Below are 15969 nucleotides of genomic sequence, written 5' to 3'. Positions count from 1 at the left end.
ATAATTTAATGTGTACTCATCCCAGTTCCCTGCACTTTCAGATTCGGTGTGGTGGAACCAAAACAGAAATTAATTTACCAGTGCCCCATGCCAAGACAATCATGGAAAGAATAAAATTCTTCCATGGAGCAGATCAGATCCCTTAATATTTGTAGTGGTTTTGATGATTGATTCCCCCAAATCCACCCCATCCCAGATGTCTAAGGTAATGACAGTAATGTCAGTTCCCTGACCCATGGTTGGTCTGGGCATGTGAGGCATTTTCAGAAGATGAGCAAGGGTGGAAGTCAGCTGGGGATGGATGAGGGAAATTCTGGGATGAATGAGACCCAGAGATGGTACCTTAACTTAGGCTAGGTTCCCTAAGGAAGCAGCAGAGAGGTGAATTCTCATAAAAGGTTTGTACTGAGAGTTTATTCTTTGGAGAAGGGGAGTGAGGGAAGCAAAATAGAGTGCTGGAAGAAAACTAAGCAAGAATGTGTTCTCCAGTGAAGACTGGCTTCAGCCTGGTCCTACAGGAAGCCCTGGGGCAAAAACTGTACCATGAAGTTAGTCCCATCTTGAGGGAACAGGCTGCTTTTTGTATCCCCATGTTAGCCATTAGTCATTAGTTTTTGCCCTCTTTCCTGTACCCCAAGAACGAGGGGCATTACTTAGTAGGCAAGGTGGCTCCTACTTCGCCATATGTAATTCTCACAGCAGCTTAGGAACAAGTTGAGCTGTCCTAGTGAAGGGAATCTGGGAAAGGCACCAACAACATCCTTTACTGATGTTATGTCTGAGCCCACTATGAGTCTGAGGATGGTGCCCACACATAGAAGAGGCCAGGGCAAACCAGTCATGAAGAAATGGAGCCAGGGATACTTTAGATCTCATACTTTCTTGTTCTATGAGATAAACTGCAGGAGTCACCCAGACCCAATAACTCTGTTCATTTGCCAAGAACATATTCTTATTGATAATAATACTCATAAAGAGGCAATATTTCAATATCACTATTACAATAGACACACCAGGAAATAGAACATTCAAACAGCAAAGACAGATACAAAATCAAAATATGTCTTCTCCCTGTCCCCTACTCATAGCTATCTCCTTAGATAATTTGACTGTCTTAATTCTTTCTATGGTTTCCTCCATAATTCTGAGTAATATATTTCTATTTCTTTATCTACTCTAAGTAGTACCGATTGACTTCTTGACTTAAAATATGAGAAATTTAGCTCACTTTTATTACCTCTATTCCCCTGCTCTTCCACTAATGTTTATTAGTTACATATTTTTTAATGTTTTTATTTTGTCTTGTTAGGGCCTCAAAAATACATTTACAACTGTTTTATGGATTCACCCACCTTAGACGGTTTCTGACTCCCCAGATATAAAGTGAGGGAATATGTGCCCCTACACCCCCACAACCCTTCTCCTTGCCACTAGCTCAGAACTTTGCTCACCTCTACCATCTTCATGTAGTTAATGTTTATCACAGTTTTATTTCCCAATGCTTCATTTCTCCATAAGCCTTAGAGTTTACAGTGTTTAATTCCACTATTCCAGATCATCCTAGGGTCAGGAAAAAAAGGAAAGAAATAGAAAATCCACAAAAAAAAAGTGACAAGGCAAGAATCTTCCATGGGCATGCCAAGGTTTCTCTCCCTTTCCTCATCACATCAAGCACTTCCTTTCCCGTGTAGTTAGTCCAATAAATAAGCTTTGCCCACGCATGTCAATATTTCTACTCCTTGTGGTGGAATGAACAGATGAAAGGCAGAAAGAAGCACTAAGATTCACCCAGAGAGATCAATATCTTTTTGTTTTGGTAAAATTGGGAATTTCTCACACTTTTTATTTAAATCTGTTAGTAATTTTAAACACAAAATAAAATAAGTTGTTGCAGTGACCTTGTGCAAACCATTTGACTTCTATAGACTTCAGTTCATTCTATCCTTCCAAAATTATGTACTGAATACCTATAATGTGTCAGTGCATAGCTATTAGAAACCATCAGACTAGTGGAAGAGAAAGAAACAGAAACAAATAATTGTAAATACAGGTGAGAGGGGCTGAAATAAATAGAGACGTATACAGAGAACAATGCGGTCCGGAAAGGTAGAGAGGTCAATTCTGCCAAGCATGAGGGATAGGGAAGGCCTCACCACAGTAGTGAAGTATAGAGAGTCCCAAGGGATGCATGAAACATTACTAGATTATCTCTGAGACTCCTCAGAAAGCAGCACTCTGAGATCAGTGAATTCTCTTTAAGTGGAGTAATTAATTGCAAGACATCTGGGGCAACACACAGCCATTCTAGGTTGCAATAACTGATTTCCTCAATTACTCTTCTGAACTTCTCTTTTTATTAGCATGACTCACACATCTCTCCTCCCTTTGGGTGGTGAAATTTGATATAGGCTGTCATTCTGAACAACTCATATAATTATAATTCATTACAATTCTATCTTTAGTTATTTGTTTTTCATTGTTTATTAATGTATTCTTTTCCTACAAAATACTGGATTTCTCAAGAACAACAGAAATTTGTTGTCTCAGAGTTCTGGAGGCCAGAAATCCAAAATCAAGGTGCTGGCAGAGGTGTGCTCTCTCTCACAAAGATTCTCTAGGGAGCAATCCTTCCTTGCCTCTTCTATCTTCTGGTACTTGCTGGACATCCTTGGTAACCCTTGGCTTGTGGATGCATCACTCTAATTACATGGCCGCTTTCTGCCTGTGTGTCTTCCCTTTGTCTTCCCGCTGTGTCTGTCTCTGTGTGCACATTTCCTCTTTTATAAGGACACCTGTCAGATTAGATTAGAGCCCACCCTAATGACCTCACTGTAACTTGATTACATTTGTAAATATCCTATTTCTAAATAAGGTTGAATTTCTGAGGTAAGGGGGGTTAGGACTCTCTAATGTATCTTTTTGGGGAAACTCAATTCAACACATAAGAACTGATGACCATAGTTTATTTATACTTATGAAGGGACTAGAAAAAGCAAGAATATTAAGAAGTGATTTTGTTTTTTACTAGGCAAAGGAGAAAACATAGAGTAGAAATTTGGCAATAAATAGGATAAGATTAAGAACAAGAAGGTAAAGAAAAATAAGAAGTAATAAAGTAAATTACTCTGTTTTTAAACCCATATTAAATTTTCTATATAAATTTGGTTGTTTTTGCTCCTTGTACCAACAAGTGCATGGGATTATGTGTTTCTTTCTTTTTTTTTTTTTTTCAGAATATTACACGGGTACAGACACTTTGTTTTCATATATTGCCTTTGCACCACCCGAGTCAGAGCTACAAGCATGCACATCCCCCAGAAAGTGTGCACCGCACCCATTAGGTGTGAATTTACCCATCCCCCTTCCCCCACTCCCACCTGTCCCACACCCAGTGAATGTTACTTCCATATGTGCACAGAGTGTTCATCAATTAGTGCCAATTTAATGGTGAGTACATGCGGTGCTTGTTTTTCCATTCTTGTGATACTTCACTTTGAAAAATGAGCTCCAGCTCTATCCAGGATTTACAAGAGGTCACCATTGCTTTTTATGGCTGAGTAGTACTCCGTGGTATACATATACCATATTTTATTAATCCACTCGCACTTGGATTGTTTCCACATTCCATTTTTGCAATTGCAAATTGAGCTTTCCATAAACATTAAAGAAGGTCTTTTTTTCCTTTGGGTAAATACCCAGTGTTGGGATTGCTGTATCAAACGGTAGTTCTACTTTTAGTTCTTTGAGGTATTTCCATATTATTTTTCATAGAGGTTGTACCAGTTTGCAGTCCCACCAGCAGTGTATGAGTGTTCCTATCTCCCCACGTTCATGCCACATTTATTGTTTTGGGACTTTCTGATAAAAGTCACTCTCACTGGAGTTAAGTGATATCTCATTGTGGTTTTGATTTGCATTTCCCTGATGATTGGAGATGTTGAGCAATTTTTCATATGTTTCTTGGCCATTAGTCTATCTTCTATTGAAAAGTTTCTGTTCATGTCCTTTGCCCACTTTTTAATGGGGTTGTTTGATTTTTTCTTTTGAATTTTCCTGAGTTCTATACAGATTGTAGTTATCAGCCCATTATTGGATGTGTAGCATGCAAATATTTTCCCCCATTCTGTGGGTTGTCTGTCCACTCTAGTGAGAGTTTCCTTGACTATGCAGAAGCTTTTTAATTTGATCACGTCCCATTCATTTATTTTTGTGGTTGCTGTGATTGCTTTTGGGATCTTCTTCATAAATTCTTTGCATAGGCTGATGTCTGTAAGAGTTTTTCCGTTTTCTTCTAAAACTCTCACGGTTTCATACCTTAGTTTAAGTCTGTGATCCATCAAGAGTTGATTTTTGTGAGAGTTGAGAGGTGAAAATCCTATTTTCTATATGCGGGTATCCAATTTTCCTAGCACCATCTATTGAATAGGGTTTCCCCAGTGTATGTTTTTGTCTGCTTTGTCAAAGATGAGATGATAATATGTGGATTCTCAGGCTTGTACCATTGGTCTATATCTCTGTTCTTGTGCCAGTACTATGCTGTTTTGGTTACTATAGCCTTGTAGTATAGCTTAAAGTCTGGTAGATTGATGCCTCCTAATTTATTCTTTTTGCTTAAGGTTACTTTGGCTATATGGGGTCTTCTCTGGTTCCATAAAAAGCGTAGAATTATTTTTTCTAGATCTATGAAAAATGATGTTGGTATTTTTATAGGGATTGCATGGAATCTGTAGATCACTTTGGATAGTATAATAGTCAAGCTGAGAATCAAATTGAAGACACAATACCTTTCATGATAGCATCAAAGAAAATAAAATATTTAGGAACATATTTAACTAAGCAGGTGAGAGAACTATATAGAGAGAACTACAAAATACAGAAAAGAAATTGCAGAGGATGTAAACAGATGGAAAACCATACCATGCTATTGGGTTGGCAGAATCGATATTGTTAAAATGTCTATATTCAAATGTTTTTAAAATAATTTTCAAGGTCTTTTAGGAAATACATTGAGATATTTCCTGATATTTCTGTAACTACTATCTGAATCTGGAATCAGATTAAAGGAAATAATGAATGGATGTGGAATTGTTTTCACCCAAAGAAGTTAAAAAGTTGATCATGAGGTTGGGAGGTTAGAGTAGCCAGAAAGGAGGAGATAGTCCATAACATGAGGACATTCTGCTGCTTTTCTTCTCCTCAATTTATTACATGAAAGGGGAGGAAGGGATCAAGAATTTAGAAGGGGGGAGGAAGCTAAAACTTTAGGGGACTTTATTCTTTCAGCAGAAAATTATGAAAGGTTGCCAAAGTGGCACCCTGTGATAAATTATTCATCATCACCTCTGCAAGGAGCTTCAAGTGAACTGTCAAGCTGGGCTGTTCTTCAAGTATATTAGACCATTCTGACCACCCTGAAGCACCAGAGCACAGCCAAGAAAGGAATGGTGACTCTATGTACTGTAAAATAGGGTGAGTTGCAAGCATATGCTGACTGAGCGTGTTTTAGGAGTTAAGAATTAATGAGGAAGACACCTAAATTTTAGCTTTGTTCCTCCAATTGACTTTATAGAGCTATACATTTTCACTATTCAATGTGCATGCTTTGCCTTATTTTAAAATAATGAATGAAATTATGGAAATACCAAGTCAACTTGAAAAAAAAATCAGACCATTTGAAAGATGAGGTCATCACCAAAGCACCTTTGTTCTATTGTTAGTAGACCCTAATTATCAGTGCAGTTATACATGATTTCTTGAATTCTAAATTATTAGTTTCCTATGGCTGCTAGCATTCCTTAGCTTCTGGCCACATCACTTCAATCTCTGCCTCCATCTTCACATTTTCTCTTCTTTCTGTATTCAATCCCCCTCTGCCTTCCTCTTTTTCCAAACTGCTTTGTCTCAGGTCACATGTCTTCCTCTTATAAGGGTACATATGATTGCATTTAGGTCCCATCTGAATAATCTGGGATAATCTCCTCATCTCAGTATCCTCAACTTAATCACATCTGCAAAGATCCTATTTCCAAATAAAGTAAAATGTACAGGTTTCAGAGATAAGGACCTGTTGCTTTTGGAAGACATAATTCAGCTTACTATAAATATAGAGTTTATAAAACTAAAAATATTACACAATGACAGTAAACATGCAAGATAGTATTGAGTGGTGTTTAATAAAGTCAGCTCTAGAGTCATTCAAACTTGGCTTCCAATCCCGGCTCTTCCATCTGTTACCTGTGTGACTTTGAGCAGGTGATTTAATATTTCCGTACCTCACTGTCCTAATCCGTAAAATGGGCCAATATTACCACTTCCATAAAAGGCATATGAGGAGGAATAAATGAGACAATGTACTGAGGGCATTGAGCATGTGATTTGCACATAGCAAGCTTTTAATACTACCTATTGATAAAATTAGTAAGAATAGTGGTGGAAGAGAAGAATGCTGTGAAATTTCCAATATTATCCTCAATTATTCTCATTTACACTTAAAATTATTTCCTCTTGAATCACAGAAAATGACAGAGAACAGTTGAGTACTTATTATTCTAAGAAAAAGACATCAAAATAACTTCTATAAGATAATGGAATCAATACACTAGGAGCAGGAGGTGCCACAGGCAGAAATACTGAATAGAGACAAATGGGGATTTCAGTTTAAATCGTTTCCCTTACAGCAATACAAATACAGAACTGATTTCCAGGAGAAATCCCAAAAGCAAGTAGCAGAAATGCTTTTAAACTAGTAGACATTAATTACTTGAAGGATGACTAAAGAAGAAGCCATACTTTTAGATTAAGATAGAATATAAATAGATATGATTGTTAGCCTAAACAGCCCTTTTTTAGTGTACCCAGTTATGTTTAAAAAAAAAGAAATACTAACACAAAAGCAAAGGATTCTATAAAATTCTATTGCTTCTTTAAGGCAATAATTTGTGAATCCACTTAGAAAAGAGGATATTCTCATCAGCAGGCAGTGTGTAGAACTTTCATTTTAATGAAAATGGTTTCCTGTCCATTTCTTTATTTTTAATTTGGAGTTGAAGGGGTTCAAATCTATTTCACACCAACTGTAAATTTGATTTTGGAGAAAAAGAGGCTAGACAAAGTGTAGATGACTATAAAGGAAGTCAATTTTAGGTGAAGAATTCCCCAGAACCACAAAATAGATATTCAAAATAACCTAATCAGCTAAATATCTCTTTGTCAATTTTATATATGAAATGGTTGGATTCAAAATGAAGTCCAGTTTTTCCCCCTAAAATTTTGGGTGAATAGCAATGTTTTATTGAAGAGCAAGGTCTATCTATATACAAAGCTTTTTTTCCCCCTTCCTCACACAGAAAGGAATACTATTCCCTTTTCAGTCTTATCTTTAGCAGTTCTTATCAATTCTGTTGTCATTTTGAGTATACCAAATCACTTCTCTGACATCAAATTCTAACGGAATTCTTCTTATTGCTTTTCTATAATTGAATTGAATTGTCAAAAAGCCTCCTGTACTAACCATCAGCACACCTTTTCATTATCGTCAACATTATTATTCATCCTAATGGTGGAAGTAAAGTTGTGAAAAAACCTTGTAATAACTTCTCATGTTGGCAGAGTTAGATTCAGTAGGTTTGGCATAAGGCTTACAAATCCGGATTTCTTAATATCACTCCAGCATCTGCATTTATACAATGTTTTCAGGTAGTTTAAGTAAACTACTGTACATGTTAGTATGAGAACCTTCCCTCTAGAAAAGTGACATGTGCTATTCTTTAAGGAGACATTATAATTCTGCTTCTTGTGACCTCTAGTGCCCTCGTGTGACAATATTTATGCTTTAAGTGTGTATGCATGTGTGGGCACACATGTGTATTTTAGAATGCATGTAATAATGCATATTTACCTTAAAACGCTTGGAAAAATCTTGACTTAGATTATTAGTGGAAATAAGAAAGCAAAAAGTAGTTCCCTAATAACACAAAAGCTTTAAAATTATTTGAGAATTGTTTATAATTCCAATAACAAAGATAGATTATTGTAACAATGAAATGATAATCTACAATATTATAGCTATCCATGTTCTTAATCTTTTTTACTTCCTTCTAATTATGATATATGATAAATGGCATGTATTTTTGAAGTTGTTTTAAATCTCTTTTTTTGAGCAAAATTACTAATAACTAACAAAAACAATAGCAATAATCACAATACTAGCAATAGCTGACACCCATTAAGTTTCAGGCACTATGGCAAGAATTTTACATATAATTTAACTAAATCCATATAACTACCTTATCAGGGGGAAATTATTACTATTCCTATTTTACTGATGAGGAAATTGAAGTGTTGTAAAGTTAAGTAACAAAGAAGTTAAATCCCACAACCAAAAACTGGTTGGGCTAAGATGATCCTATGTAGTCTAATTCAAAAGCTTAATATTTCTATTAAATAAATAAAACTATTAATATTTAAAGATGTGGCAGTTTAGAGTACAGGCTCATCTGCAACTTTGCAAAATTTTAGCTCAGTACATGATGTCCTGAGGCCAGATTTTAATTTCTTCATTCATAGATTATTTATACTGTTAACTAAAAGTAATTGTTAATTAATGAGGTTTATACTTTGGGAAAAGGAGAGCTTTATTTCTCTTAAAGGGTAGCAGCCGGCTGGGTGGCCAGTACAACAGGTTGGGAAACAAAGCCCTGGCCAGAACCCAGACGCATGTTCTCCAAAGAAGAAACAAAGGGGAACAGGATTTTATACCGAGTGGAGTGGTCAAATATACATATTTCACAAGCTATAGGAGGAGTCATGAATATTTATGAAAGGAAATCATACATTTGTAATTGTGCTTTATTTTTCCCATCCCGTCATGGCTGGGAACTCAGTTTTAAGGTGATTCTCGGGCCCCCTTGGCTGAGAGGGGTCCATTCAGTTAGCAGAGGGTTTAGAATTTTATTTTTAGTTCACAATACTATGTCTACTTCCCAAAGGAATTCAAGTTGGCTTACAAGAGCAGACACACGCACACTAGAGATAACAGTCTAAGAAGTGGAAGCTTTAAGGACAGAAGGGAGTAGGAATAGTTGCCACCACAAGACCGAGGTGAATTAAGACACTGTGAGTCAAAACAAAGTATGACAACTCAGGCAGGAGAGAAAACAACATGAGTCTGGAGACTAACATTTGTTTTCTGAGTGTGGTGGGAAGAGTTCTTGAGATATTAATCTTAGAGACTTTCCTTTCTCATTGTTTTTTCCAATCTTTTCCTTGTCAGTCGGAGGTGCCCTTTTGTCCTCCATGGGAACCAGTGTTGTTTCAGCAGGAATGTGAAGAGAAAAACAATCATTTTCAGTAGTCATTTTAATTCCCACACTTGATTTCCAAGAATCAAAAGGGAAGTCTTGCAGGAGAATTTGTGCCATGAAAATTATTTGAAAGACAAGACCATTGTGCCCCATCTCTGGGAGACCCCATAAGACCCCAGGAATTTAAATAAATTATATATAAAAAAATGCTTGTTACAGTGTCTGAAACTTAATGGGTGTCAGCCATTGCTAATATTGTGATTGTTGTTAGTTAGTGGCAATAAATGTCCTTATCTGAGGGGTGGGTGTCACAAACGTGGAAGAGGTTTCTGGTTTCAGGGAGAAGGCCCTGCCTGCCCTGATAAAGCCCGATGGAAGCAAGGTGAGGACGATTTCTCTCTCCTCTTACACAAAGGAGCCATGTTCACTTCCTTCAGAACCTTTTGGGTGAAGGATCTGTGGCTGCCAGCACGTCTTCAGTGACCCACCCAGCAGGAGGACACCTGCCCGTGCTGCTGGGTATTTGCACTATAAGAGCAACACCCTTGTCAACATTCAGGATGCAGGGCAAGGTCCTTGATCCTTAGAGGGGCAGTGGTGTGGGATAAAAAGCCTTAGCACAAAAGCTAAGGGAAACCCACCCCACACTAGCACTGAAAACCCTACGGTAGCACCAGCGTAGGAGGAATTTAGTGCTTCACTCAGGTAAACACACACAAACACACACACATACACACACAGAGTAATGTTGGTAGAGACATTGAACACTGCCATAAAAACAATCCATCCATTTATATTGCATTTTTCATTCTAAAAAATCACTTTCACATGGGATATGGACAGTGAAATGGGAGTTTAAAAAAAGATGCAGAAACATTTTTCAGTAACTGATTTCTTACTCCCTATTTGTGAGCTGTAGTTCACTGGAGGCCTTTGCATAATGAGTTAAATCAGTGCAGTTCAGATATGTTTGTTTCAAGCCACTCCTGGACAGCAGTTGCACATCAGAATCTCCTAGAAACCTTGTAAACATGCAAATGGCTGGGCCACACCTCCAAATTCAGTAGGTAGGTCTGGGGCAAGGCCTGAGAACTTGCATTTCTATTAATAACACGTTCTGGGTGCTGTGGCTGCTGTTGGTCTAGGGCCACACTTTGCGAAGCACGGAATTGGGGGGTTTAGAAACTTGACTATTAAGCATGTCCTTGAAAATTTGTCTCAAATCCCAATGGCCTCACTGGAGTGGGCATTTTATAGGGGCAGGGAATAAGCAAACATTTATAAGTACTTCCTCCAGGACAGGAAATGTTCCAGGAGCATTTCATCTATGAACATACTTAACCTTCACAACAATCCTCTCAAGTGGGTACTTTTATTAGCCTCACTTTTCAGGTTAGGAAACAGAGGCACAGAGAGGTTAAAGGACCTGCCCAAGGTCACACAGCTGGAAGGTGGCAGAGCTTGAATTTGGAGTCTGTGCTCATAACTGCAATGACATACTGCAGATCACTGAGGTCTCTGAACAGCCCTGAGCTATAGACATTTTATCTGAGTACTTTAGATGTGTAGTATGTAACTATTAAATTGACTTTTTACCATGACAGATTACCGAGGCATTTGGGACAGGGATTAGAGGAATGGGTATACAAACCTCTGCACAGAGATGGGACTCAGAAGACCTATAGGCAGGGGACAACTTTCTTTGGGAAGAAACTGTTGAGGTGTCTAAGTTCTGGGCCCTTACACCACTCTCCTCTGGGACTTGAACCCCTGCAAGGCTTCCTTTCACACTTAGACCATGATCCCAACCTTCCAGAGCTCAGGGCCTTTCTGATCTGGCTTCACTCTTCTCCCTCTCTGCACCTGTGCCTCCTCTTTGCCCATAAACCCGTTCCTTCTCTGTTCTCTGCTCTGCTCCAGTGTCAGCTGGCTTCTGCCAGAGGCTTTCAGCAGAAGCCATGGGCAGGAGAAGCAGAAAGAGAGGTGCTAGTATTCACCCCTACCCTCTCTCACCTGGCTCCTCCACAGCTTCTGCTACTCTTGCACAAGTCTACCATGTTCCAACTTCTGCTGGATGGCCCCGGCGTGGGCTTTGGTAACGCTGCATCATCCCCTACTCCTCCCAGCCTGAGGCTGCTAATGGCTTCCTGCCACTTCTGATCTTGGGATTGCTTCACAGTCTCCTACCACCCATATGACCAATTCCATACATTAATTTCCTCTATTTTAAATCCATTAAGAGGTTTTTGTTTTCCTCACTGGATCATAACTAATACACTGTAATTTATCTGCTCTGCACTGGACCTCTTTCTTTTCTTTAAACAAAGACGAGTTCCTGCCCCAGGACATTTGCACTAGTTGTTCCCTCTGTGAAATACCCTTCTCCCTAATGGCCTCAAGGCTTACTTTTACATGCCATTCCAGTCCTGGTACAAATGAAATCTCCTCAGAAAGCTTACCTGTTCATCCTGTCTAAAGTGAACTCTCTAATAATATCCCTTGATCACATTTTTCTGTTTTCTCACAGTACCCATCATTATCTGAAATGATCTTGGATGTTTTTCTCATGTAAGCTCCATGAGAGTGTGTATTGTGGGTGTCTTGTTCACTGCCACACTTGAATGTAATAAGTAGAATTATGTCTAGCAGAGCCTACCAGTGTTATGTCTAGCACTTAACAAATATTTTCTGATGGACAGACTCTTGGACTAACCCAATGATCGACTGAATACATTAATGTAGCTTCAAAGTGATGACCTTAGGATGGCAAAGAGATATCCCATTGAATGCCAACTCTGATCAATTGGTAATATCTACAGGGAGTACAAAACAGAGAATTTTGAGGGTAGATATTAACAATTATCTAATTAAACCTTAAAAGAACTTTAACATGGCATGTGGAACAGCTGGGTTCTGAGAATGCTGTTAATCACAATGGGCACACTAGCTGGCATTGACCAAAAAATGGACCTCCAGGTAACTGAATGACTTAGTGACCTGAATTATTTAGCACAATCCATCTAAGCTGGAGAATGTCTGCCTATCATAAAATAATGGTTTTTTGGTTTTACCTACTGGATTTTCTGCTGCCCTTTCTCACAGTAATTATTGGTTAAATTTCAACTACATCTTAAAGCAACTCATGAAAAAATAAAGAAAAGTACTCATCCTCCTATTTGCTGCTGAAGCAGAGAATATGCATGTTTATTCAGAAGTGATACATATTTATGGCAGAAAATTTAGGAATTACATAAATCTCAAAGGAGAAAAATTACCCAGAAAATAACTGTTGATGATTTAGTACAAAACTTTCTAAAATCCTTTCTAGAAAGGAAAATAATGTATACACTTGCATTATTTTTTAAAAAATGTGTTCTTTTATGCATACTGTTTAATAACTTTCTTTTTTCTGAAATATATCATGTACATGTCCCCATCACAATGATTTTCAACCAATATGCTCTTCTTCTAAGTCTTTTCTTTTTTATCCCTCATTGGACTAAGGATATGGATCTTTCTGGCTTTGTTCTCTTTTGACTTTTGTATTGGTCAGATTCCATTCTCAGATTTGTACTTGGAGGCAAAGATGTAGATAAGTCCCAGTCCATCCATCAATTTTTGGTATGTATTTACTTGTTTCAGTTTTCTTCTGTTCTTCTTGTCCCAGGAGTGATTCTTCGATAGTCTGAACAATTGGAATAGATGAAACACCACGTAGAGTTGCTGGGCGTTCTCCTGTCTTTACCCACACCTGGAGACTATGATAAACTTGGAGTTGCCTCATTTAAATGGGCCTAAAATAAAGGAGGGGTGGAGGCAAGACACACTTCTCTTTCTATCTCTTGAGAAGCAAAACCTATGTGGAAGAGAGACCAGCCCCATGCTGCCACACACACACACACACACACACACACACACACACACACACACACATACACACACATATACATATATATGGTATTCATTCAAAGTATGTGTATAGACGTTTTATGGGTAATAAACTGTGGTAACAGACTAGATTTTTAAAGTAAAGCACTGATCTAAAAAGACCCAAAAAGAGGAAAATTTAAGAAAATTATTAAAGATATTTTCCCTCAAAATGTGCCATGCCTTAATAGTTTTGCAGATGAATTCTTTTAAACTCTTAAAGAACAGACAACTTGTATAATATTTAAACAGTTCCAGAGCACAGAGAGAAAAGAAACATTCCAATTCTCATGAGAACATAAAACAAATAAGAACATAACAAGGTGAAATGGAAAGCTATCTGCGAAAAGTCTCACATAACATACACTCAGACAGACCACACACACACACACACACACACACACACACACACACACACACACACACAGGCACACAAATTTCAAGTCAAAAGCCAGCATCATGCTGAATGATGAAAGGCTAGAACTATTCTCATAAGGCAGGAACAAATCAAAATCTTTTATTATCACTATTGTATAATGTTGTCTCCAGAAATCTCTCTTAAGAGAGATTTGAAGCTCTAATATGTATGCTATTGTGGTAAACTGAATAATGGGCCCCCAAAATGTCCATATTCTAATCCCTAGAAGCTATAAAGATTTTATGTTACATGGAAAAAGGGAATTTGCAGGTGTGATTAAAGCTACAGAACATAAACAGGGAGACGATCCTGGTTCATATAGTGGGCCCAATCTAATCATGTGACCCCTTAAAACCACAGAACAAGAAATCAAAGAGATTCCAAGTAAGAGAAGAATGTGATGCATTATTGTTGACTCCAAGATGGAGAGTTCACATACACGGACCTGATAGGGGACTCTAGGAGTTAAGAGTGGCCCATAGATGACAGCCAGCAAGGAAACAGAGAACCACAACTGCAAGGAACTGATTTTTCCAACAAACTGGGTAAGCTGGATGGCTGAGAAATACTTTCCAGAGCCTGGCAAGACAATACCACGATGTCATCTTTGTGAAACCCCAAGCAGAGAAACCAACTTGAATCAGCCAGTCCAGGCTTCTGACTCACAGCACTGTGAGATAATAATCTTGTGTTGTTTTAAGCTGCTCAGTTTGTGTAATTTGTTATGACAAAGTTATGGACTGACTCGTGTCCCCCACAAAATCCGTATGTTGAAGCCCTAACCCCCAAAATGATTGTTTCTGGAGATACGGCCTTTCAGGAGATTAAATGAGGTCATAAAAGTGGGGCCCTAATCTAATAGGGTCCCTCTTATGAGAAGAGGAAGAGACACCAGAGTTCTCTCTTGTGCAGGTACAGCAAGGCAACCATCTGCAAAACACGAAGAGAGGTCTCACCAGAAATCAGCTTTGCTGGTACCTTGATCTTGTACTTCTAGCCTCCAGAACTGTGAGAAAATAAAATTCTGTTGTTTAAGCCACCCAGTCTGTGGTATTTTATTATGGTAGCCTTAGCAAATAAACATAGGCAGCGGTAGAATAATAGAGTTAGTGAGAGCTCTCAACAGAACGATCATCCTTGCTGTGTGAGAGATCTGGGTTTGTTGGTTTGTTGTACACTTAGTTGATAGTATACTTTTGCAATTTAGGAATTTTATCTATGTGATTGAATTTATCAGTCCTTTATTTTATGGTTTCTGGATTTTATACCTTGCTTAGAAAGGTTTTAAATCTCCCCACGCACCATCAATTTCTCCCCCTCTCAGTTTAGTTTAATTTCTGAACATTAGGGTGTTAAATGAATATTCTTCCCCTTCACAACCTTGCTTTACTTTTCAAAGCTCTCTTCCATTAACTTGCTCTTTCTCATTTACCAGTCTCCCTGAACACCAAGAACAGCCCTTGGTACATGGAATGCACAAAATAAATTTACCTTGACTAAAGGCAGTTAGTTTTGAGAAGATACTGTCTCAATTTCTGTTATTGTTTTGTGGGTTGAGTCCTCTCCCAACTGACTCTGCAGGCCAAAAAAAGGGAAATTCCACAAGATACGTATTTCCACTATACCCCATGATCATATTGACAGAAGGTTAAAATTTACCTGTTGAATGTGACACGGGAAAGTGACTCCCAATGCTGGGAGCTTCTTGAAGTCCATGTGGGTCCTTGGTTTCACACAAGCAAGAATTCAGGAGTGAGCCAACAGTATAAAGTGAAAGCAAGATGTATTCAGAAACTACAGGACGTCTACTCCACAGACAGAGCAGAGGCAAGTTCTCCCTGCAGAAGAGAACCAGTCCTCTGGTTCCTGTTGCCTTTCTATTTAAGCAACGGCTTAATGATAGGCTAAACAAGGGCAGGAATATTCATGGCAGGGGTGGTGTTTTCCTGGGATCAAGGTGACACCCTCTATTTCTCCATCATCTTGGTTCTAACTGGTTGGAACTTGCCCTGCCTCCATTCTGTTTTGATCAGGGTAATTTGAAACTTTGTTTTGAGACTTCCTGACTCAATTAGGTAATGTTGCAGCAATGCCCAAAGCAGTACCTAAAGCAATACCTGCCAGTTCCCTGTCTCAAATGGACAGACAGAACACTCATATAGCATGTATCATGTGGCTATTAAAACAAAATGGAACTTCTTGGATACTCCAATCCTATTCAAAGAAATGCCAAAACATTTTTCATTTCTCCTCACCACTGGAAATGATTTTCTTTTTAAATTATTACTTTATTTTCCATTTGAAACTAGTACGCTTTAACCC

The 15969-nt window shown here is 38.3% G+C and overlaps 1 protein-coding gene across 1 annotated transcript in view; it reads right to left on the bottom strand.

The window, feature by feature from the left end:
- SPEF2 (sperm flagellar 2) overlaps nt 1–15488 on the bottom strand; it is a 194443-nt gene extending 178955 nt beyond the window's left edge. The window contains exon 1 of the mRNA XM_045565587.1: nt 15307–15488. The gene's annotated coding sequence lies outside the window, so the exon portion shown is untranslated. The remainder of the gene's footprint in view (nt 1–15306) is intronic.
- Nucleotides 15489–15969: the final 481 nt, after the last annotated feature.

This window comes from Lemur catta, chromosome 12 (genome assembly GCF_020740605.2).
Source record: "Lemur catta isolate mLemCat1 chromosome 12, mLemCat1.pri, whole genome shotgun sequence".
NCBI lineage: Eukaryota > Metazoa > Chordata > Mammalia > Primates > Lemuridae > Lemur > Lemur catta.
The sequence above is the reverse complement of the archived record's forward strand: the minus strand, read 5'-3'. Positions and strand labels throughout refer to the sequence as shown.